This window comes from Pseudophryne corroboree, unplaced genomic scaffold (genome assembly GCF_028390025.1).
Source record: "Pseudophryne corroboree isolate aPseCor3 unplaced genomic scaffold, aPseCor3.hap2 scaffold_299, whole genome shotgun sequence".
NCBI lineage: Eukaryota > Metazoa > Chordata > Amphibia > Anura > Myobatrachidae > Pseudophryne > Pseudophryne corroboree.
The window spans coordinates 155,756-179,962 of NW_026969662.1; the positions used below are offsets into that span (position 1 = coordinate 155,756).

At 47.8% G+C, this 24,207-nt stretch overlaps 17 non-coding genes and 3 pseudogenes across 17 annotated transcripts; 3 read left to right on the top strand and 17 right to left on the bottom strand.

The window, feature by feature from the left end:
- The first annotated feature begins 9,616 nt into the window (after positions 1 to 9,616).
- On the top strand, positions 9,617 to 9,780 carry LOC135016521 (U1 spliceosomal RNA). The gene has a single exon (XR_010214606.1). It is a non-coding gene; the product is annotated as a U1 spliceosomal RNA (small nuclear RNA).
- Positions 9,781 to 9,932: 152 nt separating this feature from the next.
- Positions 9,933 to 10,068, top strand: LOC135016423 (U1 spliceosomal RNA; annotated as a pseudogene).
- Positions 10,069 to 10,923: 855 nt separating this feature from the next.
- LOC135016284 (U1 spliceosomal RNA) lies at positions 10,924 to 11,086 on the bottom strand. The gene has a single exon (XR_010214419.1). It is a non-coding gene; the product is annotated as a U1 spliceosomal RNA (small nuclear RNA).
- Positions 11,087 to 11,554: 468 nt separating this feature from the next.
- Positions 11,555 to 11,717, top strand: LOC135016352 (U1 spliceosomal RNA). Its single transcript, XR_010214485.1, has one exon. It is a non-coding gene; the product is annotated as a U1 spliceosomal RNA (small nuclear RNA).
- Positions 11,718 to 12,545: 828 nt separating this feature from the next.
- Positions 12,546 to 12,708, bottom strand: LOC135016335 (U1 spliceosomal RNA). Its single transcript, XR_010214468.1, has one exon. It is a non-coding gene; the product is annotated as a U1 spliceosomal RNA (small nuclear RNA).
- Positions 12,709 to 12,860: 152 nt separating this feature from the next.
- On the bottom strand, positions 12,861 to 13,024 carry LOC135016179 (U1 spliceosomal RNA). The gene has a single exon (XR_010214315.1). It is a non-coding gene; the product is annotated as a U1 spliceosomal RNA (small nuclear RNA).
- A 674-nt stretch (positions 13,025 to 13,698) lies between these two features.
- Positions 13,699 to 13,861, bottom strand: LOC135016293 (U1 spliceosomal RNA). Its single transcript, XR_010214428.1, has one exon. It is a non-coding gene; the product is annotated as a U1 spliceosomal RNA (small nuclear RNA).
- Positions 13,862 to 14,003: 142 nt separating this feature from the next.
- Positions 14,004 to 14,167, bottom strand: LOC135016232 (U1 spliceosomal RNA). The gene has a single exon (XR_010214367.1). It is a non-coding gene; the product is annotated as a U1 spliceosomal RNA (small nuclear RNA).
- Positions 14,168 to 14,841: 674 nt separating this feature from the next.
- LOC135016357 (U1 spliceosomal RNA) lies at positions 14,842 to 15,004 on the bottom strand. Its single transcript, XR_010214490.1, has one exon. It is a non-coding gene; the product is annotated as a U1 spliceosomal RNA (small nuclear RNA).
- Positions 15,005 to 15,156: 152 nt separating this feature from the next.
- Positions 15,157 to 15,320, bottom strand: LOC135016252 (U1 spliceosomal RNA). The gene has a single exon (XR_010214387.1). It is a non-coding gene; the product is annotated as a U1 spliceosomal RNA (small nuclear RNA).
- Positions 15,321 to 16,018: 698 nt separating this feature from the next.
- On the bottom strand, positions 16,019 to 16,154 carry LOC135016445 (U1 spliceosomal RNA; annotated as a pseudogene).
- Positions 16,155 to 16,306: 152 nt separating this feature from the next.
- On the bottom strand, positions 16,307 to 16,470 carry LOC135016253 (U1 spliceosomal RNA). The gene has a single exon (XR_010214388.1). It is a non-coding gene; the product is annotated as a U1 spliceosomal RNA (small nuclear RNA).
- A 674-nt stretch (positions 16,471 to 17,144) lies between these two features.
- On the bottom strand, positions 17,145 to 17,307 carry LOC135016391 (U1 spliceosomal RNA). Its single transcript, XR_010214521.1, has one exon. It is a non-coding gene; the product is annotated as a U1 spliceosomal RNA (small nuclear RNA).
- Positions 17,308 to 17,459: 152 nt separating this feature from the next.
- On the bottom strand, positions 17,460 to 17,623 carry LOC135016522 (U1 spliceosomal RNA). The gene has a single exon (XR_010214607.1). It is a non-coding gene; the product is annotated as a U1 spliceosomal RNA (small nuclear RNA).
- A 674-nt stretch (positions 17,624 to 18,297) lies between these two features.
- Positions 18,298 to 18,460, bottom strand: LOC135016342 (U1 spliceosomal RNA). Its single transcript, XR_010214475.1, has one exon. It is a non-coding gene; the product is annotated as a U1 spliceosomal RNA (small nuclear RNA).
- A 152-nt stretch (positions 18,461 to 18,612) lies between these two features.
- LOC135016201 (U1 spliceosomal RNA) lies at positions 18,613 to 18,776 on the bottom strand. The gene has a single exon (XR_010214336.1). It is a non-coding gene; the product is annotated as a U1 spliceosomal RNA (small nuclear RNA).
- Positions 18,777 to 19,474: 698 nt separating this feature from the next.
- LOC135016413 (U1 spliceosomal RNA) lies at positions 19,475 to 19,610 on the bottom strand (annotated as a pseudogene).
- Positions 19,611 to 19,762: 152 nt separating this feature from the next.
- LOC135016196 (U1 spliceosomal RNA) lies at positions 19,763 to 19,926 on the bottom strand. Its single transcript, XR_010214331.1, has one exon. It is a non-coding gene; the product is annotated as a U1 spliceosomal RNA (small nuclear RNA).
- A 3,240-nt stretch (positions 19,927 to 23,166) lies between these two features.
- Positions 23,167 to 23,330, bottom strand: LOC135016161 (U1 spliceosomal RNA). The gene has a single exon (XR_010214298.1). It is a non-coding gene; the product is annotated as a U1 spliceosomal RNA (small nuclear RNA).
- A 670-nt stretch (positions 23,331 to 24,000) lies between these two features.
- Positions 24,001 to 24,163, bottom strand: LOC135016294 (U1 spliceosomal RNA). Its single transcript, XR_010214429.1, has one exon. It is a non-coding gene; the product is annotated as a U1 spliceosomal RNA (small nuclear RNA).
- Between the last annotated feature and the right edge of the window lie 44 nt (positions 24,164 to 24,207).

Genomic DNA, 24,207 nt, shown 5'->3' on the forward strand with positions numbered 1-24,207 from the left:
AACATCATGATTGTTTACAGTTATGGCACCAGGAAGGTGAGATACAGAGAGGTTTGGCTCTGGCGGCAGGATCTGGGGCAGTCAGGAAGTTGATTGCCACAGCTCCTCCTCCACCATACATTGCAGGAGAGAAGTTGATTGCGGAGAGAAACGCACTGGGTTGTAAAACACAAACTCTTAGTAACCCTGTAAATGTTAATGATGTTAACCAAATAACTCATGCAAGTATTAACCCGTGCAAGATGTACCCTGTTTTGAACCTTCCTCAGGAGTGTGATCAAGAAGACGATTCAGCAACAATTTCAGCTCTCTCTCTTGCAGCCACCATAGCAGAGACCACAGTAGGCACAGCGACACCCACGAGATTAGTGAAAGCCCCTAGCGGAGGGATAGGTGAGGTCGTGTCAACGGGTAAGTACGGCACCATGCACTACACTGAAACAATTGTACCACAACAAGCAGTAGAATCTACACAGGAAGAGGCTGTTAGAATTGCTCCTGTAAGGGTAATAGCAGTTCCCAATGGAAAAACAGATGTGTCTGGAGCCACTCCCATAAGGAACATTGCCATGTACACTCCATTTTCCAGAATGGAATTAAGAACAATAGTGTCCGAATTTCCTGACCCCAGGAAGGATTTAGTTGCTAGCCAAAAATACATCAGGGATCTAGGTAACACTGTAGAACCCAACAACAAGGATTGGCAGATACTGCTAAGAGCTTGTTTACCTTCCAATGTTGATGCAACTCAGTTTTTAGCTGATTGTGCATTGGATAAAGATGTACCGCTTACAGACGTGTACAACAAGGATAATGTAAAGAGGATAAATTTACAGCTAAAAGAGTATTTCCCAGCCGTTGTTAAATGGAATAAAATATTTTCCATTAAGCAAAAGGAGTCCGAAACGGCAACAGAATATTTTCACCGGGCACTATTAGAAATGGCAAAGTACACTGGTATAGAAGACATTAAGACCAATCCAAACCATCGGGAAGTAGCAGTATCCGTACTGATGGATGGTTTAAAGGAAACATTAAGGACTAGGGTTCAGACCACGCAACCGTGCTGGCGAGGTCTGTCAGTGTCCGGCTTGAGAGAGGCTGCTATTGATCACGACAGAAACATCACTAGGCACAGGGAATCGCAAAGTGATAAGTTGATGTCCGTAAGTATACAGGCGCTGACCACAAGGCAGCCTGCGTATGTACCACCGAATCCTGTGGGTAAGGCAAGTGTAATAACATGTTTTTCTTGTAACAGACCGGGACACTTTGCACGAGAATGTAGAACAAAGAATGTACAAAGGTCTTTTCAACCCCCTAGACAACAACACAACACACGACATTGGGAGCAGGGTCCACAGAGGCGGAGTTTTGAGCCACATACAGGGGAAACAAAAAGATATCCCCCAAACAGAGACTGGCATGCCTCTGGTAGTTTCCAGCTAACTCCCTCACAAGTAGTTGCTGCCAGCGGGATTCTGGGAGGTCAGCATACCCAATAGGGGTGTGGCCATACCTGTAATCTGCAGCCAGTTAAGTTGATTGCCAGTCTTGGAAGCGAACCAGAGATTGCAATCAATGTGGCTGGTAAAACTTTAAACTTTCTTGTAGACACAGGGGCGGCCAAGTCAGTGATAAATTCGACAGTGGGCATGAGAACCACTGGTAGGACAATTCCAGCCATGGGAGTAACAGGAGTAGTCCAGCACTACCCTGTTAGCAAACCAGCCGAGATTACAATAGGGCCTTTGTATACCAAGCATTCCTTTTTGCTGGCTGCATCGGCACCAACTAATCTCCTGGGGAGAGACTTACTATGTAAAATGGGTTGCGTCATTTATTGTACCCCTGAAGGTGTATTCTTGGACATTCCTGAGAATCACGCTCAGGAAGTACGAGACATGTTAGACTCCCCATCAAAATTAATGTCACATTCCATTATGACAAATAGGAATCCATCCCAAGTAGAAGAGATGATATCTCAGATACCAGAGTCACTTTGGACAAAAGATGGACAGGACACTGGATTAATGGCAAACGTAGCTCCAGTAGTTGTGCAAGTAAAAGATGGTAGGATAGCTCCAAAAATCCCACAGTATCCTCTGAAGCCAGAGGTGGAGCTAGGAGTTTTTCCCGTAATAGAGCGCTTGCTACAACAGGGCATTCTAGTAAGAACGTCCAGCACCGCAAATAGTCCCATCTTCCCTGTTAAAAAGAGTGGGGGGAGGGGTTACAGGCTAGTGCAGGATCTAAGGGGGATTAACAAAATAGTTGAGAGTCAGTTCCCCGTAGTGCCTAATCCAGCTGTCATCCTAATGCAAATTCCTCCCACTGCCAAATTTTTCACTGTTATTGACCTCTGCTCCGCTTTCTTTTCGGTACCTCTGCACCCTGACAGCCAATATTTGTTTGCATTCACATACAGAGGAGTCCAATACACGTGGACTCGGTTACCCCAAGGTTTCATAGATAGTCCAAGTATATTTTCTCAGGCTTTGTATGATTGTTTACAGTCTTTCCAACCAGACAGTGGATCAGTATTGATACAGTATGTGGACGATTTATTACTGTGTTCAGATTCACTGGAAGCATCTCTGAAGGATACGAAACAGCTCCTGTTTCATCTTTCAGACACAGGTCACAAGGTTTCCAAAGACAAGTTGCAATTATGCCAAGCTAAGGTAAAATATTTGGGACACTGTCTAACACAAGGACTGAGACACCTGACCGCTGATAGAATCCAAGCCATTAGAGACATGACACTGCCACAAACCCAGCAACAGATCAGGACGTTTTTAGGAATGTGTGGGTATTGCCGTAATTGGATCCCAGGGTTTTCCATATTGGCGCTACCTTTGCAGGAAATGGTCTCTTCAAACAAACCTGATCGGATTTCGCATACAGACGAATCTGAAACAGCATTTGAGAGACTCAAACAGTGCCTAACGCAGGCACCAGCACTAGGTATGCCAGACTATGGGAAACCCTTTGAACTATACGGAACAGAAAGTGCTGGGTGCGCAGCAGGTGTACTAACACAAAAACACGGTGATGCCAGCAGGCCAATTGCATACTACAGCGCCCAGCTAGATACGGTAGCGCGATCCCTCCCCACATGCTTGCGTAGCGTTGCGGCGATAGCATTGCTAGTAACGAAAAGCGAAGATGTCGTGCTAGGCCACAACCTCACAATCCATACACCGCATGCGGTATCTGCCTTATTGAATTCTGCCCAAACCAGACACGTCTCATCTGCAAGGTTTACAAGATGGGAATTGGCATTAATGGCCCCCGTAAACATCACCATAAGGAGATGCAGCGCATTAAATCCTGCAACATTTCTCCCAGGTGTGCCTGGTCAGACACAAAGGGTGGAAGGTGAGAGTGATGGGGAAGGAGGATTTAATGCAAAGGAAGATACACATGATTGTATGGAATATTTGACCCAAAATTTTACCGCAAGGCCTGACATCAGTGACAATCCACTGGAAGATGCAGAACTCACGTTCTACACGGATGGTAGTTGTCACAGACAGTCAGACTCGGGAGACTTGTGTACTGGATACGCAGTCGTAGATGACCAAGACACCATAGAAGCGGAACCGCTAGGCCCACCTCACTCAGCCCAGGTTGCTGAACTGGTCGCCCTAACCAGAGCATGTGAATTGGCTAAGGGTAAGTCAGCCAATATCTACACCGATTCCAGATACGCGTTCGGGGTAGTCCATGATTTCGGAGCCCTATGGCGGCTCAGAAATTTCATGACGGCAGCTGGTACACCGATAGCGCATGCAGCTCACATAAAAAGGCTTCTAACAGCGATACAGGAACCCGACAGAGTGGCTGTTATCAAATGTAAAGCACATACATATAGCCAAGACCCAGTATCCCTTGGTAACAGCCGAGCAGACGAAGCCGCAAAGCTTGCAGCTGCTACCCCCACACGGACAGACACCACACAGTTGATGGTATTTAATACCATCAACACACAGAAGTTGTGTGAGATGCAGAATCTGTGTTCCACACAGGAAAGAGCAGTCTGGAAGGCAAAGGGATATGGCCAGGAGTCCTCAGGGCTCTGGACGGATGGACATGGTAAACCAGTGGCCCCCAGGGCATACCTTCCATGTCTGGCTGAAGCAGCTCACGGGCTGACTCATCTAGGCAAGGAGGGGATGTGCAAATTGGTAAGAGCATACTGGTGCGCCCCAGGATTCTCCTCTCATGCGAGTAAAAGAGCAATGTCATGCCTTACCTGTCTGAGAAAGAATATTGGAAAAGCAATACCTACAGAACCATCCCATATCCCACCTGCCGGCGGCCCTTTCCAGGTAATACAAATTGACTTCATTCAATTACCCCCATGTCGAAATTTGAAATATGTACTTGTCTGTATAGATGTTTTCTCGAATTGGGTCGAGGCTTTTCCAGCAGCTACAAATACCGCTATGTTTACAGCTAAGAAAATTGTGCAGGAATTTGTATGTAGATATGGTATCCCTAGAATCATTGAAAGTGATAGGGGTATCCATTTTACAGGTGATGTCTTTCAAGGAATGTGTAAATTGATGGGTATTGATAGTAAGCTACACACTCCGTACCGTCCACAGGCGAGTGCGAAGGTCGAAAGAGTGAACAGCACTATTAAAAATAAATTGAGTAAAGTAATGGCAGAGACAGGATTGACGTGGCCAGAAGCTTTACCCATTGTTTTGTATAGCATCAGAACCACTCCCAGGTCCCCTCTTAATCTGTCTCCTTTTGAAATCTTGTTTGGTCGACAACCGCATGTCATGATTAACCCTCAGGATGATTTGAAATGTAACAATGAAGTAACTGTAAAGTACTTGATTAACATGAGTAAACAGTTGAGGAATCAAAATGATAATCTGAAGTTGGTGATTCCTGATTTACCAGATAGTAATTGTCATGACATTGAACCTGGGGATTATGTAATGATACGAAATTTTCTACGCTCAGGTTGTCTTATTGATAGATGGGAAGGACCATACCAGGTCTTATTGACTAGCACCACAGCATTGAAGGTTGCTGAGAGAGAGACTTGGGTCCATTCATCCCACTGCAAAAAGGTTGCTGATCCAGAGAAGTCCCGCGATAAGGAACAGACGGTAGAGGTTGTATCACTGGAGTGTCTGTTCCAGGAGGATTGAGGCGGCACCTGAGCCTTGAAAATCGAAAGCAGCTGTCGACTCCCTTCTCCCTTTTATTGTTTTTCTCCACTTCCCAGCCCCTCTCCCTTAAAATTTCTTTTTCCCCCTCCTCATTCTTCTCTATTTCCTCCTCAAAGATGGACTTGCCCCAAGAGACTGTGATCCGGATTTTGATGTTAACCATGATGTTGACCAGAGCAGTCTGTTCCGGCGAGAGTACCATAGAGGTCGAAAGAGGTTCTGGAATGGGTTCCGATTATGATGATGGAGGCGTAGTTTTCCAAGATCAACCAAACCAACAAGCAAAGGCGAGTATCAGAAAACGATCCGATAGAAGAAATTGTGATGGATTGTTAGCTGAAGAAAATTGTATCTGTAGGCTCTGTGATAATCTGGTTGAAGATGGATGCATAAAGAAATGCCAATCTAGTTTTAATATCCATATAGACCGGCATCCATTGAGTGACTATCACTCCTTAGTGGGTAACGTGTTAAACCAAACAGATTGTTGGGTATGCTCTCAAGTACCTCAGGGTCACAGCAAATCAGGGCTAGTACCATTTCCTTTAACGTTAGGGGAGGTACTTGAGCTAAGTGGTGGGAGACCGGTGGACCGGAGGTTTAATATCTCCAGCCCTCCTAGTTTGAAGCTCCACCAATACCATGTGGATAGGTCCCTCTTATGTTTTAACATCTCCAATCCCAGAAAACCGGGAAATTGGGAAGTGTCATGGAGCAACCTTACCATGACCTTTTCACACAGAGCAGATAGAATGCCTACAGATACAGAGCTCGTACGCCACATAGCCAGTAGAGGAAAATCTTTCCGGTATCGATATACCTTAGGAAATAGGATTACTAGAGTTGGAGAGGTATCACCAGGATACTGTGCACATATCGTACAAACCGATACGTGCATTAAGCAGTTGGAAGAATTAGGGTCAGGAGATTTCACCTGGAAGGTTTGTAACATGGTCATGTCCTTCTCCGTCCCATATGTTCTCCCCGATGATGCATATTTCATATGCGGGAGAAAGGCGTACAAGTGGCTTGCCCCAAACTCTGAAGGATTGTGTTATATTGGAAAAGTATTGCCTGAAGTGATGACTGTTACACATGACAAAATGAAGGACATACACCGTGGTGCCCAAGCTCCTTATACTCACACTCATTACGAGCACCGAGTTAAAAGACAACTGTCAGAAAGGCTAGAGCATCCGGCCTCTGATCTTATCCATGAATCCACCGGGATTCAGGTTCTGGTAGCGTTAGATTTCACTCGTACCGCTCGAGGAGTGATGAATTATAAATACATTTCCGCACTCGCCAATTTGTTAGATAATATCACTGAAATGTATGATGACACGTTTAGATACACTGGAAGAGAACTTCAAGCTTACAAAACAGAACTAGTTCAGCATAGGATGGTTCTTAATTATCTTACAGCAGTAACAGGCGGATATTGTGTTACATTGGCAACACAGTACGGCATAAAGTGTTGCACGTATATCACAAATAGCACCGAGGATCCGGTAGAGGTCATAGACCAAAAGATGGACGATATTCTCCAATTGAAGTGGGAATTTCGTCGAAAACACAATCTCACCCTTGCTGCTGTAGGTAATGAGCTGACTGGTTGGGTGTCATGGTTGAACCCGCGAAATTGGTTCTCCGGTTTAGGAGAGTGGGCTCAAGGAGTCATAATGGATGTTGGAAAGTTTCTACTATGTATCTTGGGTGTCGTTATATCGATTGGATTGATATTTAGATGCGGGCAGGCTTTAATGAGGTGCAAACAAAGTACAAAAGTGATGAGCTTGACGAGTGAGGAAACTGTAATTAACCTGGATTTGATTTATGACCCAATGATAGAAACCAGAATGTGATGAAAAATGCGATTATGCGGTCCGTTTCTTTCACCTGTTTTTCTGCTTTTCTCCCAGATACAAAGACCCCCTTGGACGAGGAAGCTGACGAGACGAGATGTATACAGACAACGGATTGACCAAAGAAGAAGATTTGACAACTTTAAATATGGACACTTGATGAACTTTGCCATAGATCCCCAGTTTCCCTAGTATCTTTAAACTCACGCTAGCCCAACATTTTTGTAAATCTGATGGCTCAGACAAAGCTATTTGCTCATGCCTAAGGAGCAATACAGCGCAAAGAAGACGACTCTCAACAGATACCGAAAACAACTTCGACGACAGATGTACATTTCCCTGACATAGAATATCATTGCATTTTTCGTAAGTGTTCTTTATCTTCATCTCTACAACCCTCAGGTAACGACACACATAGACGATAGGGAATACAGGCACAGATATCAGCAACCACATACCTCCCCCATTCATGTATCATCAACTAAAATGTGCATCCCCATTTTGTTACAACCACAGCCGAAATGAGCTCGGTAAAGTTTGACAGCCCATCCACAGACCTGTACCACAGGATAAGAAGGAATTCAAATGTATACTTCGCAATACCTCGAAGCTTGATTTACCACACGTACGGCACGATGATACATGACCCTCCAAACATGGACTCATACACACATGCTTCTGCTTTCTCACTAGGTCATACCCTCTTCACACCTTCTCCTCTCTCCTCCCCTACCCAACCATGGAAATCAATTAACCCCTGACTTACATTTTTCTCCTTAAATGTTTTGTGGCAGTTATTATTGACTGCCAAAGGGTGGACTGTCAAAGTCAGAAAAATGTCTCAATGCACGTTGCCATATTTGCACCGCACACTGGTCCGCGCTGCGCGTGCATGCGCTCTCCCGTGGATTCGCATACCCGCAATAACGTGCACTCGCAGGCGCGGTATGCGTATTTACGGTAGAGTTTATGTAGTCGTAGCGTGCGACTCATTCGTTACAAATGTTCACAATTAATGTAGTTTATAGATCATGGTCCCTTTGATAGATTCTGAAAGTTTGGTTAAAATACAATGTCCCAGAGCTGAGGAATCCCTCTTTATATCGTACAAAGGGTCTAACAGGAATCACACAGCAGTGTTTGGTACCCATCGGAAGAGTATTTAATTAGCAATATTCCGGTGTTGGTTTGGAGCGTATTAATCGCTCGTGCGAATAGTTATGGACATAAGAAGTTTATGTCCATTTCTATTAATTACACATACTCAGGTATGCGGCGGGAAACCCAGTTTCCCACCCACCTGAGCTGTTGGAAATCGTCACAGCCCACCTGTATGAATCACCCTATGACCTTTTGTTATGATACAGGGCCGAATTCCTTCGGCCAATGGACAATGGGATTGTAGGACCAGGAGATTGCATTGTGTGTGGGGCATAAATAGGCAGGCCGACCACATCCAGCTCTGACTCTCTCATCAACGGTTATCTGCTGATAGCCGGGAGCTGGATATCGAGGCGCAGGCGATCATACCCTTTGTGCGTAAGTTTCTCTCCGTAATCATTGTCTTTCTGTGAGCCAATTTCTCTCATCTCATCTCTCTCTCTCTCTCTCTCTCTCTCTCTCTGTTCTGTTCTCTCATATCTCCCCTAGACTAGGCTAGTATTGTATTGTATTAGATAGTATTGTATTGTATTGCATTTAGGTCAGTGTAGTATTGTCTTTTTGTATTTATTGTTTAGTTCTGTGGTTAGGAAGTCTCTGTTATATTGTAGTGTATCATTTGTACTGTTATCCCCTTTTTACAAGTATATTAGATATAATACAGTTAATAGGCTTTGGAACCTAAACCAGTATCTGTGCATTTTCTATAGTGATAAGTGTTCACTTGAGCGTCGGTGACGCTCAAGCAGCTTTGTAGTTAGTCAGGTTACACAAGGTTGCACTTACACCCTGTACTCACATTAAGGTATTCAGTGTATTTCATTGGTATAAGGTTTTATCATAAAGGTATAGTGTTGTGAGCGTCTGCATCGCTGGTGACCTCCTCGTGGTCTCGAGCGTAAGCTACGCCATAGCGAATCATTACCCTAGACATAACCAATAACGTGTCCTGTGATCCCTGGGCCGTGAGCGAACGTGACGCTTGAGCGTCTCGCCTACGGCTGAGCGATCGTTACGCAACTAGCGTACCATTACGGTACTTCTTCAGTAAACAGCGTACAGTGTTCTTAGCTTCATAAAGGGTTGTTTATACGACAAAGGAATTTAGCATTGTCACAACTTTGACCCACTGCTTGGATGACATCACCATATGCAAATCCATCTGCGGCAGGCCTTCCCCCAGGAATGCTTGCACTAGTTGTTGCATTTGGTTTGTTGTTTGGGGGTGCTTCAGTATTAGGCAGCTTTCTGCCCTCCCATGTTCATCTGAAAATATATGTTCTCCCTGCAGTTGTTGTCCCCAGATGAGAGTTCCCTTGTGCTGCCTCAGTTGAATCTCCTTTACTTGACAGAGATGTGCATGAGCAGCGGCCCTCCCCAGCCCTATTCCAAATCATACTTATTTTGCATAGGAGATACCATGGTCATGAAGATTTTTCTCCCAGGGTGAGGTTCATTCATTGCATTTTGGGTATGCTGACCCCTGTGATTTCCCCAAATGTGGGAAACTCAACTGCATTATTTGTGGTAGTGGGGGACTGTGTTTGTGCTTTCCTCTGGTCAGCTCTAGTAAAAGTCAGATTTCTTTGTCTCACATTTTCCTCTAGCCTTGTTCTTCTTTCGAGAGTTCCCTTGTGCTGCCTTTGTTGGATCTCCTTCACTTTACAGGGGGGTACCCGAGCAGCGACCCTCCCCAGCTCTAGCCCAACTCCTACTTACCTGCCAGGTGAGATACTATGATCATTAAGGTGCTTCTCCCAGGGCAAGGCTCACCCATTGTACTCTGGGTGTGCTGCTCCTGCGATTTCCCCAAATGTGGGAAACTTGACTGCATAATTTGTGTTTCCCCTCGTCGGCTCTCGTATAATTCAGATCTCTTTGTCTCAGGTCTCTCTCCAGCCTAGTTTGCTGTCTGTTTCCACTTCTCTTTTCTTCAGCCGCTCCCTTCTATACCCTTGTGCACTATCCTGACTTCTCCTCCCGTCTGCTTACTTTGTGCCTTCCAATGCACAATGCAAACTACAGGTAGTGCTGCAGGGCCCACACCCTTTTACTTGCCTTACAGAGCAGCTCTGGAGCTGTTACAGTGCCCAGCTGCTGCAAGAAATCAGCTTGAATGCTTCAGGGGCTGGGGCATAGCCAACATCAGCCCCACACCGAAGGAGGGTGGAGGTGTTTAATGCAAACTAGGGGTCAGTCAAGCGCCGCAAAAGGCCACCATGCCCTGCACGCCCCTTTTCTGTTTTCATATGCAGATGAGGGTTGAAGCCAACTTTGACCCACTGCTTGGATGACATCACCATATGCAAATCCATCTGCGGCAGGCCTTCCCCCAGGAATGCTTGCACTAGTTGTTGCATTTGGTTTGTTGTTTGGGGGTGCTTCAGTATTAGGCAGCCTTCTGCTGCACCCTGCTTTGGTGTGGGGCTCATGTTGGCCATGCCCCATCCCCTGAAGCTTTCAAGCAGATTTCTTGCAGCAGCTGGGCACTGTAACAGCTCAAGAGCTGCTCTGTAAGGCAAGTAAAAGGGTGTGGGCCCTGCAGCACTACCTGTAGTTTGCATTGTGCATTGGAAGGCACAAAGTAAGCAGACGGGAGGAGAAGTCAGGATAGTGCACAAGGGTATAGAAGGGAGCGGCTGAAGAAAAGAGAAGTGGAAACAGACAGCAAACTAGGCTGGAGAGAGATCTGAGACAAAGAGATCTGAATTATACGATAGCCGACCAGGGGAAACACAAATTATGCAGTCAAGTTTCCCACATTTGGGGAAATCGCAGGGGCAGCACACCCAGAGTGCAATGGGTGAGCCTTGCCCTGGGAGAAGCACCTTCATGATCATAGTATCTCACCTGGCAGGTAAGTATGAGTTGGGCTAGAGCTGGGGAGGGTCGCTGCTCGGGCACCCCCCTGTTAAGTGAAGGAGATCCAACTGAGGCAGCACAAGGGAACTCTCAAAAGAAGAACAAGGCTAGAGGAAGATCTGAAACAAAGAAATCTGACTTTTACCAGAGCTGACCAGAAGAAAACACAAACACAGTCCCCCACTACCACAAATAAAGCAGTCGAGGTGAGGTTCATTCATTGCATTTTGGGTATGCTGACCCCTGTGATTTCCCCAAATGTGGGAAACTCGACTGCTTTATTTGTGGTAGTGGGGGACTGTGTTTGTGTTTTCTTCTGGTCAGCTCTGGTAAAAGTCAGATTTCTTTGTTTCAGATCTTCCTCTAGCCTTGTTCTTCTTTTGAGAGTTCCCTTGTGCTGCCTCAGTTGGATCTCCTTCACTTAACAGGGGGGTGCCCGAGCAGCGACCCTCCCCAGCTCTAGCCCAACTCCTACTTACCTGCCAGGTGAGATACTATGATCATGAAGGTGCTTCTCCCAGGGCAAGGCTCACCCATTGCACTCTGGGTGTGCAGCCCCTGCGATTTCCCCAAATGTGGGAAACTTGACTGCATAATTTGTGTTTCCCCTGGTCGGCTCTCGTATAATTCAGATCTCTTTGTCTCAGATCTCTCTCCAGCCTAGTTTGCTGTCTGTTTCCACTTCTCTTTTCTTCAGCCGCTCCCTTCTATACCCTTGTGCACTATCCTGACTTCTCCTCCCGTCTGCTTACTTTGTGCCTTCCAATGCACAATGCAAACTACAGGTAGTGCTGCAGGGCCCACACCCTTTTACTTGCCTTACAGAGCAGCTCTGGAGCTGTTACAGTGCCCAGCTGCTGCAAGAAATCTGCTTGAATGCTTCAGGGGATGGGACATGGCCAACATGAGCCCCACACCAAAGGAGGGTGGAGCAGAAGGCTGACTAATACTGAAGCACCCCCAAACAACAAACCAAATGCAACAACTAGTGCAAGCATTCCTGGGGGAAGGCCTGCCGCAGATGGATTTGCATATGGTGATGTCATCCAAGCAGTGGGTCAAAGTTGGCTTCAACCCTCGTCTGCATATGAAAACAGAAAAGGGGCGTGCAGGGCATGGTGGCCTTTTGCGGCGCTTGACCGACCCCTAGTTTGCATTAAACACCTCCACCCTCCTTCGGTGTGGGGCTCATGTTGGCTATGCCCCAGCCCCTGAAGCATTCAAGCTGATTTCTTGCAGCAGCTGGGCACTTTAACAGCTCCAGAGCTGCTCTGTAAGGCAAGTAAAAGGGTGTGGGCCCTGCAGCACTACCTGTAGTTTGCATTGTGCATTGGAAGGCACAAAGTAAGCAGACGGGAGGAGAAGTCAGGATAGTGCACAAGGGTATAGAAGGGAGCGGCTGAAGAAAAGAGAAGTGGAAACAGACAGCAAACTAGGCTGGAGAGAGACCTGAGACAAAGAGATCTGAATTATACGAGAGCCGACCAGGGGAAACACAAATTATGCAGTCAAGTTTCCCACATTTGGGGAAATCGCAGGAGCAGCACACCCAGAGTGCAATGGGTGAGCCTTGCCCTGGGAGAAGCACCTTCATGATCATAGTATCTCACCTGGCAGGTAAGTAGGAGTTGGGCTAGAGCTGGGGAGGGTCGCTGCTCGGGTACCCCCCTGTCAAGTGAAGGAGATCCAACTGAGGCAGCACAAGGGAACTCTCGAAAGAAGAACAAGGCAAGAGGAAAATCTGAGACAAAGAAATCTGACTTTTACCAGAGCTGACCAGAGGAAAGCACAAACACAGTCCCCCACTACCACAAATAATGCAGTTGAGTTTCCCACATTTGGGGAAATCACAGGGGTCAGCATACCCAAAATGCAATGAATGAACCTCACCCTGGGAGAACAATCTTCATGACCATGGTATCTCCTATGCAAAATAAGTATGATTTGGAATAGGGCTGGGGAGGGCCGCTGCTCATGCACATCTCTGTCAAGTAAAGGAGATTCAACTGAGGCAGCACAAGGGAACTCTCATCTGGGGACAACAACTGCAGGGAGAACACATATTTTCAGATGAACATGGGAGGGCAGAAGGCTGCCTAATACTGAAGCACCCCCAAACAACAAACCAAATGCAACAACTAGTGCAAGCATTCCTGGGGGAAGTTCTGCAGAAGACGGATTTGCATACGGTGATGTCATACAAGCAGTGGGTCAAAGTTGGCTTCAACCCTCATCTGCATATGAAAAGAGAAAAGGGGCGTGCAGGGCATGGCGGCCTTTTGCGGTGCTTGGATGACCCCTAGTTCGCATTAAACACCTCCACCCTCCTTTGGTGTGGGGCTCATGTTGGCCATGCCCCATCCCCTGAAGCATTCAAGCAGATTTCTTGCAGCAGCTGGGCACTGTAACAGCTCCAGAGCTGCTCTGTAAGGCAAGTAAAAGGGTGTGGGCCCTGCAGCACTAACTGTAGTTTGCATTGTGCATTGGAAGGCACAAAGTAAGCAGACGGGAGGAGAAGTCAGGATAGTGCACAAGGGTATAGAAGGGAGCGGCTGAAGAAAAGAGAAGTGGAAACAGACAGCAAACTAGGCTGGAGAGAGACCTGAGACAAAGAGATCTGAATTATACGAGAGCCGACCAGGGGAAACACAAATTATGCAGTCAAGTTTCCCACATTTGGGGAAATCGCAGGGGCAGCACACCCAGAGTGCAATGGGTGAGCCTTGCCCTGGGAGAAGCACCTTCATGATCATAGTATCTCACCTGGCAGGTAAGTAGGAGTTGGGCTAGAGCTGGGGAGGGTCTCTGCTCGGGCACCCCCCTGTCAAGTGAAGGAGATCCAACTGAGGCAGCACAAGGGAACTCTCAAAAGAAGAACAAGGCTCTGAAACAAAGAAATCTGACTTTTACCAGAGCTGACCAGAGGAAAACACAAACACAGTCCCCCACTACCACAAATAAAGCAGTCGAGTTTCCCACATTTGGGGAAATCACAGGGGTCAGCATACCCAGAATGCAATGAATGAACCTCACCCTGGGAGAATAATCTTCATGACCATGGTATCTCCTATGCAAAATAAGTATGATTTGGGATAGAGCTGGGGAGGGCCGCTGCTCAGGCACATCTCTGTCAAGTTAAGGAGATTCAACTGAGGCAGTACAAGGGAACTCTCATCTAGGGACAACAACTGCAGGGAGAACACATATTTTCAGATGAACATGGGAGGGCAGACGGCTGCCTAATACTGAAGCACCCCCAAACAACAAACCAAATGCAACAACTAGTGCAAGCATTCCTGGGGGAAGGCCTGCCGCAGATGGATTTGCATATGGTGATGTCATCCAAGCAGTGGGTCAAAGTTGGCTTCAACCCTCGTCTGCATATGAAAACAGAAAAGGGGCGTGCAGGGCATGGTGGCCTTTTGCTGCGCTTGTCTGACCCCTAGTTTGCATTAAACACCTCCACCCTTCTTCGGTGTGGGGCTCATGTTGGCTATGCCCCAGCCCCTGAAGCATTCAAGCTGATTTCTTGCAGCAGCTTGGCACTGCAACAGCTCCAGAGCTGCTCTGTAAGGCAAGTAAAAGGGTGTGGGCCCTGCAGCACTACCTGTAGTTTGCATTGTGCATTGGAAGGCACAAAGTAAGCAGACGGGAGGAGAAGTCAGGATAGTGCACAAGGGTATAGAAGGGAGCGGCTGAAGAAAAGAGAAGTGGAAACAGACAGCAAACTAGGCTGGAGAGAGACCTGAGACAAAGAGATCTGAATTATACGAGAGCCGACCAGGGGAAACACAAATTATGCAGTCAAGTTTCCCACATTTGGGGAAATCGCAGGAGCAGCACACCCAGAGTACAATGGGTGAGCCTTGCCCTGGGAGAAGCACCTTCATGATCATAGTATCTCACCTGGCAGGTAAGTAGGAGTTGGGCTAGAGCTGGGGAGGGTCGCTGCTCGGGTACCCCCCTGTAAAGTGAAGGAGATCCAACTGAGGCAGCACAAGGGAACTCTCGAAAGAAGAACAAGGCTAAAGGAAAATCTGAGACAAAGAAATCTGACTTTTACCAGAGCTGACCAGAGGAAAGCACAAACACAGTCTCCCACTACCACAAATAATGCAGTCAAGTTTCCCACATTTGGGGAAATCACAGGGGTCAGCATACCCAAAATGCAATGAATGAACCTCACCCTGGGAGAAAAATCTTCATGACCATGGTATCTCCTATGCAAAATAAGTATGATTTGGAATAGGGCTGGGGAGGGCCGCTGCTCATGCACATCTCTGTCAAGTAAAGGAGATTCAACTGAGGCAGCACAAGGGAACTCTCATCTTGGGACAACAACTGCAGGGAGAACATATATTTTCAGATGAACATGGGAGGGCAGAAGGCTGCCTAATACTGAAGCACCCCCAAACAACAAACCAAATGCAACAACTAGTGCAAGCATTCCTGGGGGAAGGCCTGCCGCAGATGGATTTGCATATGGTGATGTCATCCAAGCAGTGGGTCAAAGTTGGCTTCAACCCTCGTCTGCATATGAAAAGAGAAAAGGGGCGTGCAGGGCATGGTGGCCTTTTGCGGCGCTTGGCTGACCCCTAGTTTGCATTAAACACCTCCACCCTCCTTTGGTGTGGGGCTCATGTTGGCTATGCCCCAGCCCCTGAAGCATTCAAGCTGATTTCTTGCAGCAGCTGGGCACTGTAACTGCTCCAGAGCTACTCTGTAAGGCAAGTAAAAGGGTGTGGGCCCTGCAGCACTACCTGTAGTTCGCATTGTGCGTTGGAAGGCACGAAGTAAGCAGACGGGAGAAGTCAGGATAGTGCGCAAGGGCATAGAAGGGAGCGGCTCAAGAAAAGAGAAGTGGAAACAGACAGCAAACTAGGCTGGAGAGAGACCTGAGACAAAGAGATCTGAATTATACGAGAGCCGACGAGGGGAAACACAAATTATGCAGTCACGTTTCCCACATTTGGGGAAATCGCAGGAGCAGCACACCCAGAGTGCAATGGTTGAGCCTTGCCCTGGGAGAAGCACCTTCATGATCATAGTATCTCACCTGGCAGGTAAGTAGGAGTTGGGCTAGAGCTGGGGAGGGTCGCTGCTCGGGTTCCCCCCTGTGAAGTGAAGGAGATCCAACTGAGGCAGCACCAGGGAACTCTCGAAAGAAGAACAAGGCTAGAGGAAGATCTGAGACAAAGAAATCTGACTTTTACCAGAGCTGACCAGAGGAAAGCACAAACACAGTCTCCCACTACCACAAATAATGCAGTCAAGTTTCCCACATTTGGGGAAATCACAGGGGTCAGCATACCCAAAATGCAATGAATGAACCTCACCCTGGGAGAAAAATCTTCATGACCATGGTATCTCCTATGCAAAATAAGTATGATTTGGAATAGGGCTGGGGAGGGCCGCTGCTCATGCACATCTCTGTCAAGTAAAGGAGATTCAACTGAGGCAGCACAAGGGAACTCTCATCTTGGGACAACAACTGCAGGGAGAACATATATTTTCAGATGAACATGGGAGGGCAGAGGACTGCCTAATACTGAAGCACCCCCAAACAACAAACCAAATGCAACAACTAGTGCAAGCATTCCTGGGGGAAGGCCTGCCGCAGATGGATTTGCATATGGTGATGTCATCCAAGCAGTGGGTCAAAGTTGGCTTCAACCCTCGTCTGCATATGAAAAGAGAAAAGGGGCGTGCAGGGCATGGTGGCCTTTTGCGGCGCTTGGCTGACCCCTAGTTTGCATTAAACACCTCCACCCTCCTTTGGTGTGGGGCTCATGTTGGCTATGCCCCAGCCCCTGAAGCATTCAAGCTGATTTCTTGCAGCAGCTGGGCACTGTAACAGCTCCAGAGCTGCTCTGTAAGGCAAGTAAAAGGGTGTGGGCCCTGCAGCACTACCTGTAGTTCGCATTGTGCGTTGGAAGGCACAAAGTAAGCAGACAGGAGGAGAAGTCAGGATAGTGCGCAAGGGCATAGAAGTAAGCGGCTCAAGAAAAGAGAAGTGGAAACAGACAGCAAACTAGGCTGGAGAGAGACCTGAGACAAAGAGATCTGAATTATACGAGAGCCGACCAGGGGAAACACAAATTATACAGTCAAGTTTCCCACATTTGGGGAAATCGCAGGAGCAGCACACCCAGAGTGCAATGGGTTAGCCTTGCCCTGGGAGAAGCACCTTCATGATCATAGTATCTCACCTGGCAGGTAAGTAGGAGTTGGGCTAGAGCTGGGGAGGGTCGCTGCTAGGGTACCCCCCTGTAAAGTGAAGGAGATCCAATTAAGGCAGCACAAGGGAACTCTCGAAAGAAGAACAAGGCTAGAGGAAAATCTGAGACAAAGAAATCTGACTTTTACCAGAGCTGACCAGAGGAAAGCACAAACACAGTCCCCCACTACCACAAATAATGCAGTTGAGTTTCCCACATTTGGGGAAATCACAGGGGTCAGCATACCCAAAATGCAATGAATGAACCTCACCCTGGGAGAAAAATCTTCATGACCATGGTATCTCCTATGCAAAATAAGTATGATTTGGAATAGGGCTGGGGAGGGCCGCTGCTCATGCACATCTCTGTCAAGTAAAGGAGATTTAACTGAGGCAGCACAAGGGAACTCTCATCTGGGGACAACAACTGCAGGGAGAACACATATTTTCAGATGAACATGGGAGGGCAGAAGGCTGCCTAATACTGAAGCACCCCCAAACAACAAACCAAATGCAACAACTAGTGCAAGCATTCCTGGGGGAAGTTCTGCAGAAGACGGATTTGCATACGGTGATGTCATCCAAGCAGTGGGTCAAAGTTGGCTTCAACCCTCATCTGCATATGAAAAGAGAAAAGGGGCGTGCAGGGCATGGCGGCCTTTTGCGGTGCTTGGATGACCCCTAGTTCGCATTAAACACCTCCACCCTCCTTTGGTGTGGGGCTCATGTTGGCCATGCCCCATCCCCTGGAGCATTCAAGCTGATTTCTTGCAGCAGCTGGGCACTGTAACAGCTCCAGAGCTGCTCTGTAAGGCAAGTAAAAGGGTGTGGGCCCTGCAGCACTACCTGTAGTTTGCATTGTGCATTGGAAGGCACAAAGTAAGCAGACGGGAGGAGAAGTCAGGATAGTGCACAAGGGTATAGAAGGGAGCGGCTGAAGAAAAGAGAAGTGGAAACAGACAGCAAACTAGGCTGGAGAGAGACCTGAGACAAAGAGATCTGAATTATACGAGAGCCGACCAAGGGAAACACAAATTATGCAGTCAAGTTTCCCACATTTGGGGAAATCGCAGGGGCAGCACACCCAGAGTGCAATGGGTGAGCCTTGCCCTGGGAGAAGCACCTTCATGATCATAGTATCTCACCTGGCAGGTAAGTAGGAGTTGGGCTAGAGCTGGGGAGGGTCGCTGTTCGGGCACCCCCCTGTCAAGTGAAAGAGATCCAACTGAGGCAGCACAAGGGAACTCTCGAAAGAAGAACAAGGCTAGAGGAAGATCTGAGACAAAGAAATCTGACTTTTTCCAGAGCTGGCCAGAGGAAAGCACAAACACAGTCCCCCACTACCACAAATAATGCAGTCGAGTTTCCCACATTTGGGGAAATCACAGGGGTCAGCATACCCAGAATGCAATGAATGAACCTCACCCTGGGAGAACAATCTTCATGACCATGGTATCGCCTATGCAAAATAAGTATGATTTGGGATAGGGCTGGGGAGGGCCGCTGCTCAGGCACATCTCTGTCAAGTAAAGGAGATTCAACTGAGGCAGCACAAGGGAACTCTCATCTGGGGACAACAACTGCAGGGAGAACACATATTTTCAGATGAACATGTGAGGGCAGAAGGCTGCCTAATACTGAAGCACCCCCAAACAACAAACCAAATGCAACAACTAGTGCAAGCATTCCTGGGGGAAGGCCTGCAGCAGATGGATTTGCATATGGTGATGTCATCCAAGCAGTGGGTCAAAGTTGGCTTCAACCCTCGTCTGCATATGAAAAGAGAAAAGGGGCGTGCAGGGCATGGCGGCCTTTTGCAGCGCTTGGATGACCCCTAGTTTGCATTACACACCTCCTCCCTCCTTCGGTGTGGGGCTCATGTTGGCTATGCCCCAGCCCCTGAAGCATTAAAGCTGATTTCTTGCAGCAGCTGGGCACTGTAACTGCTCCAGAGCTACTCTGTAAGGCAAGTAAAAGGGTGTGGGCCCTGCAGCACTACCTGTAGTTCGCATTGTGCGTTGGAAGGCACGAAGTAAGCAGACGGGAGAAGTCAGGATAGTGCGCAAGGGCATAGAAGGGAGCGGCTCAAGAAAAGAGAAGTGGAAACAGACAGCAAACTAGGCTGGAGAGAGACCTGAGACAAAGAGATCTGAATTATACGAGAGCCGACGAGGGGAAACACAAATTATGCAGTCAAGTTTCCCACATTTGGGGAAATCGCAGGAGCAGCACACCCAGAGTGCAATGGTTGAGCCTTGCCCTGGGAGAAGCACCTTCATGATCATAGTATCTCACCTGGCAGGTAAGTAGGAGTTGGGCTAGAGCTGGGGAGGGTCGCTGCTCGGGTTCCCCCCTGTGAAGTGAAGGAGATCCAACTGAAGCAGCACCAGGGAACTCTCGAAAGAAGAACAAGGCTAGAGGAAGATCTGAGACAAAGAAATCTGACTTTTACCAGAGCTGACCAGAGGAAAGCACAAACACAGTCCCCCACTACCACAAATAATGCAGTCGAGTTTCCCACATTTGGGAAAATCACAGGGGTCAGCATACCCAGAATGCAATGAATGAACCTAACCCTGGGAGAACAATCTTCATGACCATGGTATCTCCTATGCAAAATAAGTATGATTTGGGATAGGGCTGGTGAGGGCCGCTGCTCAGGCACATCTCTGTCAAGTAAAGGAGATTCAACTGAGGCAGCACAAGGGAACTCTCATCTGGGGACAACAACTGCAGGGAGACCACATCTTTTCAGATGAACATGGGAGGGCGGAAGGCTGCCTAATACTGAAGCACCATCAAATATCAAACCATGGCCCTCATTCCGAGTTGATCGCTCGCAAGGCGATTTTAGCAGAGTTACACACGCTAAGCCGCCGCCTACTGGGAGTGAATCTTAGCTTCTTAAAATTGCGACCGATGTATTCGCAATATTGCGATTACAAACTACTTAGCAGTTTCAGAGTAGCTTCAGACTTACTCTGCATCTGCGATCAGTTCAGTGCTTGTCGTTCCTGGTTTGACGTCACAAACACTCCCAGAGTTCGCCCAGACACTCCCCCGTTTCTCCGGCCACTCCTGCGTTTTTTCCGGAAACTGTAGCGTTTTTTCCCACACGCCCATAAAACGGCCTGTTTCCGCCCAGTAACACCCATTTCCTGTCAATCACATTACGATCGCCGGAGCGAAGAAAAATCCGTGAGTAAAAATACTTTCTTCATTGTAAAATTACTTGGCGCAGTCGCAGTGCGAATATTGCGCATGCGTACTAAGCAGAATTTCACTGCGATGCGATGAAATTTACAGAGCGAACGACTCGGAATGAGGGCCCATATGCAACAACTAGTACAAGCACTCCTGGGGGAAGGTCTGCAGCAGACGGATTTGCATACGGTGATGTAAATCCAAGCAGTGGGCCAAAGTTGACTGGAACCCTCATCTGCATATGAAAAGAGAAAAGGGGCATGCAGGGCATGGCGGCCTTTTGCAGTGCTTGGATGACCCCTAGTTCGCATTAAACACCCCCACCCTCCTTTGGTGTGGGGCTCATGTTGGCCATGCCCCATCCCCTGATGCATTCAAGCTGATTTCTTGCAGCAGCTGGGCACTGTAACAGCTCCAGAGCTGTTCTGTAAGGCAAGTAAAAGTGTGTGGGCCCTGCAGCACCACCTGTTGTTCGCATTGTGCGTTGGAAGGCACAAATTAAGCAGACGGGAGGAGAAGTCAGGATAGTGCGCAAGGGCATTCTTTTCTCTTAGTCCGGGGGCAAGGCTTCAAAATGGGGTCTGCAACGGAGGAGACACAGGGGGCGTGGTCACAGCAGCTTTTCTCTACAGTCTGCACCAGCAGGAGCCTACACCATTTTTTATGATCACGCTGAACTGCAGTGCGACTGCAATTACAGCATGGTCAAGAAGGGAGGCGTCATGCTGGGTGGCCATGCCCTGTCACTGTGCAGGAGCCAGCACCGCTCACACACTAGTCCCCGGGTGCAGCCCCCAACCCCCGGGACACCCGGAGCAACAAAATGTAGATTCAGGCAACCAGGCCACGCCCCTACCTATGAAACCATGCCTCCTTTTTACCATTGCGCTGTTTATCTGCGCGCACTGCATTACAATCTCCCTCGCCACCTCTCTGGGTGTCACCAGTGATAGTGACACCTCTGCCATGCTTGTAGCAGCTGGTCCTAAGATCTACGCCTCAAGCCCTGAGTGTTTGCCCTTGTGACTTGTTGATCATCATAGCGAAGCAGATGCTTACAGAAAACTGCAGGGGCTTAGATTGAAAATAAAAACAATTGATGGGTATAAGGTAGAGAGGAGTGGGTTCGGTTCTCCGAGAACCGAATTCCCCACGAACTCCACGTGGTTTACATTGGTCCGAGGCAGGCTCGGTTGTTCCTGCCTGACTCGGAAAACCTGAACAAGGGAAAATGTCATCATCCCGCTGTCAGATTCTCGTGAGATTCGGATTCCATATAAAGAGCTGCGCGTTGCTGCCATTTTTACTCGTGCATTGAAGAGAGAGCGGAGAGGACGTGGCTATGTTCTCTCAGTGGAAATCTCAATATCAGTGCTCAGTATCAGTGGTTACTTATTGCTGCTCAGTAATACTAGTAGTGTGTCTCTCCTGCTCAGTGTCAGTTCTCAGTAGTATCCTCATCAGTGCTCAGTATCACTGCTCATTGTCTTGTGCTGCATTGTGGTGCTCAGCATACTACAGTACATTACTAATAGTCCAGTGCTGCATCTTGCTGCTCAGTGTCAGTTCTAGTATCCTCATCAGTGCTCACTATCACTGCTCATTGCATTGTGGTGTTCTGTATACTACAGTAACATAGTAATATAGTATATATAGAGGAGCGGGTTCGGTTCTCCGAGAACCGAATTCCCGACGAACTCCACGTGGTTTACACTGGTCCGAGGCAGGCTCGGTTGTTCCTGCCTGACTCGGAAAACCTGAACAAGGGAAAATGTCATCATCCCGCTGTCGGATTCTCGCGAGATTCGGATTCCATATAAAGAGCTGCGCGTTGCCGCCATTTTTACTCGTGCATTGAAGAGAGAGCGGAGAGGACGTGGCTATGTTCTCTCAGTGGAAATCTCAATATCAGTGCTCAGTATCAGTGGTTACTTATTGCTGCTCAGTAATACTAGTAGTGTGTCTCTCCTGCTCAGTGTCAGTTCTCAGTAGTATCCTCATCAGTGCTCAGTATCACTGCTCATTGTCTTGTGCTGCATTGTGGTGCTCAGCATACTACAGTACATTACTAATAGTCCAGTGCTGCATCTTGCTGCTCAGTGTCAGTTCTAGTATCCTCATCAGTGCTCACTATCACTGCTCATTACATTGTGGTGTTCTGTATACTACAGTAACATAGTAATATAGTAACATATGGTAACATAGTTTTTGAGGTTGAATAGAGGCAAATTGCCCATCGTGTTCAACCTGTTTTAAGTTGTGATGATTCTACATACTTGCTGAATAATGTTTTATGACTAGTTAGCTACTATAACTCATGTTACCCCCGGATTAACCATGTTGATATTTTAAGTATTATAACCTTGGATAGCTTTTTCATTCAGAAATGTATCCATTCCTTTTTTAAATCCTATTACAGAGTCCGCCATTACCACCTTCCCTGGCAGGGAATTCCACATCCTGATTGCCCTAACAGTGAAGATCATAGTATCTCACCTGGCAGGTAAGTAGGAGTTGGGCTAGAGCTGTGGAGGATTGCTGCTCGGGCACCCCCTGTCAAGTGAAGGAGATCCAACTGAGGCAGCACAAGGGAACTCTCGAAAGAAGAACAAGGCTAGAGGAAGATCTGAGACAAAGAAATCTGACTTTTACCAGAGCTGACCAGAGGAAAGCACAAACACAGTCCCCCACTACCACAAATAATGCAGTCGAGTTTCCCACATTTGGGGAAATCACAGGGGTCAGCATACCCAGAGTGCAATGAATGAACCTCACCCTGGGAGAACAATCTTCATGACCATGGTATCTCCTATGCAAAATAAGTATGATTTGGGATAGGGCTGGGGAGGGCCGCTGCTCAGGCACATCTCTGTCAAGTAAAGGAGATTCAACTGAGGCAGCACAAGGGAACTCTCATCTGGGGACAACAACTGCAGGGAGAACACATATTTTCAGATGAACATGGGAGGGCAGAAGGCTGCCTAATACTGAAGCACCCCCAAACAACAAACCAAATGCAACTACTAGTGCAAGCATTCCTGGGGGAAGGCCTGCAGCAGACGGATTTGCATATGGTGATGTCATCCAAGCAGTGGGTCAAAGTTGGCTTCAACCCTCGTCTGCATATGAAAATAAAAAAGGGGTGTGCAGGGCATGGCTGCCTTTTGCGGCGCTTGGATGACCCCTAGTTCGCATTAAACACCTCCACCCTCCTTCGGTGTGGGGCTCATGTTGGCTATGCCCCAGCCCCTGAAGCATTCAAGCTGATTTCTTGCAGCAGCTGGGCACTGTAACAGCTCCAGAGCTGCTCTGTAAAGCAAGTAAAAGGGTGTGGGCCCTGCAGCACTACCTGTAGTTTGCATTGTGCGTTGGAAGGCACAAAGTAAGCAGACGGGGAAGTCAGGATAGTGCACAAGGGCATAGAAGGGAGCGGCTGAAGAAAAGAGAAGTGGAAACAGACAGCAAACTAGGCTGGAGAGAGACCTGAGACAAAGAGATCTGAATTATACGAGAGCCGACCAGGGGAAACACAAATTATGCAGTCAAGTTTCCCACATTTGGGGAAATCGCAGGGGCAGCACACCCAGAGTGCAATGGGTGAGCCTTGCCCTGGGAGAAGCACCTTCATGATCATAGTATCTCACCTGGCAGGTAAGTAGGAGTTGGGCTAGAGCTGGGGAGGGTCTCTGCTCGGGCACCCCCC